At 53.2% G+C, this 4,089-nt stretch overlaps 1 pseudogene; it reads left to right on the top strand.

The window, feature by feature from the left end:
* The first annotated feature begins 377 nt into the window (after positions 1-377).
* The window catches only part of LOC119283732, a 20,022-nt pseudogene continuing 16,310 nt past the window's right edge, over positions 378-4,089 (top strand).

Raw genomic sequence — 4,089 nt, 5'->3', positions numbered from 1 at the left:
TTTTAGGGTCTACCAATTTTTTTTCTTGAGACAATTTAGGGTCTACAATTTTTGTCTTGAGACAATTTAGGGTCTACAAGTTTTTTTAGACAAGTTTAGGGTCTACAAGTAATGTTTACGATATATCTTTTTGGAAAACTAATCCTCTTTTTTCAGATTTTTTTTGAGAAATCTCTTTTTTTAGATAGTATACTAATCCTATCTATGGCCCAGCCATGAAGCAACAGAAGTGGGCCGGCCCGCAAGCTCGCTCGGTTTCGTAGTGTAGACTGCTTCCTCGCCCAGTTTTGTGGGGAAACCGAGCGTTTGCCTGCGCCGCCGAACACTCTTCGTCACGGAAGAATTTATCCCGTGGAGCAGATCGGAGGTTGAAGATGATGCGTAGGAGCAACCTGGAGGACATGCCTACGGAGGCCAACAAGAGGAGGATGATCAACAAGGCGGCGTCGCTTCCGGACGAGATGATCACGGAGGTGCTGCAGTGGCTCCCCGTCAAATCCGTCCTCCGCTTCCGGGCCGTCTGCCGCTCCTGGGACGCGCTACTCTCCTCCGATGAGTTCCGCAGCCTCCACATGGCCGCACGGAGGGCACCACAGAAGCTGCTCTACATCTCACCCACCGCCAGATTTCTCTCCACCGCGGTGTACGCTCGCCCCTTCACGCCGTCGTCATCAGGCGGCAGCACCGGAGATTGGGGGCACCTTTTGTTCACCATTGACGGCGCCCGTGGCAACTGTGTGGAGGTAGTGACGCCGGTGCCGTGCCGCGGCCTCACCCTTCTGTACGACGGTCTCTCCACGGCCTACTACATCTGCAACGCGGCCACACGGGCAGCCACGCGTCTGCCGCCTTCAACGGACATAGCATCAAGGTCCACTACTGGGCTGGGGTTTGATGCCCTCACGAAGGAGCACAAGGTGGTGAGGCTGATCAACGGTATGTGCCATGACAAGGTCGGGGTTAGGTGCGAGGTGTACACGCCCGGAGGTCGCCATGGCGATCGCTGGAGGCATGTCGCCGGTGGAGTGCCCTCCAGCTTACGCGAATTAGTAAGTTCCGCCGTTACCAATGCATCACTGAACAAATTACCACCTGTGTTTGCAAACGGTTGCCTGCACTGGTTGATGGATCCTACAACACCAAGAGTTGCCATCATATGCTTTTCGATCACAGAGGAAACCTTCACATGCGTCCGGTCACCACCCTTCTGGGCACGAGCAGCACCACGCCCGACTTCCAGGCCCTGGTCATCAAGAGAGCACCTAGTGGAGATGGATGGCCAAATGTGTATGGTCCGAGACCTTCGCAACCGAGCCCCTCATGCTTGCTCATTGGAGATTTGGAAACTGCTGGATTATGGCTCAGGCGGATGGTCACTGCATCATCAAATCGATTTCTCTGGACAGTTGGCAAGAGATTTACGTGAGCCACAAATTTTCAGAGTTATTGGGTCTTTCGGCGATTGCAGGTCATCAAGGAAGAAGATAATCATCGCTACCAGTAAGCACAAGATTGACAACAAGTATGAGAAGAAGGTTCACACCTATGACCCTAGGTCTGAAGCTCTAGAGACCATTCTTTCAGTCATGGAGACACACTCATCCCCTCGATACGAGCGCCCTAGTTCAAGATTCAGTTTATTTGAAGAGACCTTATCTCCAGTGCATAAAACAGATGAAGAGATAGCCTTGTCATCCACCCAGGCTAAGGCGATTAGAGAGACACTTCTTCTTCGGTACAACCCCCTAGACATATCAACGGTTCAGATCGTCGTATACCCTTTCATGTAAAAACTTAAAAAAGCGTAGGATGGTCATTCCCCATCACCCTCCCCCCAGTACCGCTCCCGCGACGTACCCGTGCGCGAGGCGACGGCTTTTTTTTTACACTCGCGCAAAGACGGCGTATTTTTGTACCGTGGGGCGACGGCTTTTTTTTTTACACTCGCGCAAGGACGGCGTATTTTTGTACAGTGGGGCGACGTACGTACGCGCCCGTCGGTGGTCAAACAGCGTCGGTGGTCAATCCGCGACGCGTCGCCCGCGGAAAACGCGTCGTGGCGCGTGGATAGCGGCCCCGCCGTCCCGTCCCGTCCGTCCCCTCGACTGCCGCAACGCCGCCCTCGACTGCCGTCCCGCCGCCTGCCGCCCCGTCGTATCCCGTGCGCATCAATGCCGTCGACCCACCCGCCCGTCGCCATTACTGCCCGTCCGCCCGCCGCCCCCGCCGTCTGCCCTATAAAAACCACCCCCGTCCGCCCGTCGCCGCTCACACCATTCCTTCCCCCGACCCGTCGTCACATCCACCTCTAAAAAGCTCGCCGGCGAGATGTCGTTCCACCGCGGCAGTAGCTCTGGCACCGGCGGCGGCGACGGACCGAGCGCGTGGCCGTCGAGCCTGAGCACGCCGGAGACAGAGGAGCTGTACCGGTTTGGGCTCCTCGTGCCGCCGGGTTGCCGTCTGCCGCACGACTGGAAGCTCGACAAGGACGGCTACCCGAGGCGTGGGCCCGGCGCCACCGCGGAGGAGAAGCGGACCGGCGGCCGCAAAAACATCGCCGGCCGTCACGCGTTCTGGGACGGCAAAGACTACGCCGCCGGCATTCGCGCATGCCGGCTCGCGGAGTCCGGCGGCACGGCAGACCTCGTCCCGCGCCCCCGTCCAGAATCACGCGGCCGTCGGGCCCCTCCACCACCTGCGCCGGCGACCGCCGATCCCCCCGCCCCGCCGGAGGTGGAACTGCCGTCGGAGCAGTTGGTTCTTCGGGAGGACGGCGATCCCGACGATACGCCGGGTTACCTCGTCGCCCTGCGGGCGTCGGTGGCTGCAGCGGCGGCTACAGAGGCGGCGGCGGCTGCGAGGGAGGCCGCCGAGCAGGCGGAAGCGATCCAGGCGGCGGCGGCGATTCCGCCGGTGGTCCCGCAGGCGGAGGCGGAGGCGGCAGAGTCGTCGGACGAAGACAACATCGACTGGGAGCGGCTAGCCCAGGTCAGCGACGATGACGACGACGACGGCGGCGGTGACGGTGGTGACGGTGCGGTCATCGATCTGCTGGGTAGCGACAACGAGGAGTAGTTGTATTTTTTAAAAATGTTCTAAGTATGAACTATGAATCGTTTATGTTCGGATGAACTCGTTTCGTTTCCGTAGTGTTTAATGGACTATGTAAAATATATCTATGTTCAATCAAGTTTGTTTGAATGTTGTTTTAATTTGTCTTCGAAGCTTGTTCAAATTAGCAAAATATTGAATGCTTATTTTGACAAAAATTTGAAAATTTTCCGACCCATGCATAAAAATGTTCACAATATATTTAAAAAATTTCCATCGAATATACATAGCACAAAATAAGGTATTCAATTATCTAAAAATTGTAGCAAAAAAATCATGAAAACACATAAAATATAAAAGAAAACTGAATAAAAAGTCAAAAGTGTTTCTAAATGTTTATAAAGTGTTTTAGAAATGTTCAGATGTTGTTAAAATATGTGCATATAGTAAAGCCCGGTGGATGAAAAAATGAAAATTAAGAAATAAAAAATTTAACAAATTAAAAAATAATCAAAAAGGTGAGATATTTTAATTCATTAATTAACATTTTCTGAAATATTTTTAAATTCATTAACATTTATGAATCCGAGAATTTTTAAATTCATTAACATTATCTGAAATAGTTTTAAATTCATTAACATTTATGAATTTTCTGGAAACGCGAGACGTGACAAAATTTTAGGGGTTTTCGGCCGGAAAATCGTAGAAAATCCATACGGACTCGAAACGCGGCAAATTTTTGCGTGCGTGTCCTGCATGGCCACTGTGGCCCGTGAAAAAAAATTGGGCACGTTTGGCGGATGCGAAGCGGAGACGTGCGACCGAGGGTCCCCTCCGGCCATACCGCAACCACCCCCTTCCACAGCAAGTACCTGAGAGGTTTCACGGAATGCACCCAACTTTTGGCAGCGCGTGTGGGGCCCCACCCGGGCACCCCACGGCCAAAATGAACGAAATCCGACAACGAACGCAAGTTGCGTCATGTTCGGGTAGTATTTTAGGGGTTTTCGGCCCGGAAAATCGTAGAAAATCCATACG

Source organism: Triticum dicoccoides, chromosome 1A, assembly GCF_002162155.2.
Source record: "Triticum dicoccoides isolate Atlit2015 ecotype Zavitan chromosome 1A, WEW_v2.0, whole genome shotgun sequence".
Lineage (NCBI taxonomy): Eukaryota > Viridiplantae > Streptophyta > Magnoliopsida > Poales > Poaceae > Triticum > Triticum dicoccoides.
This window is presented reverse-complemented; position numbering and strand designations above follow the sequence as displayed.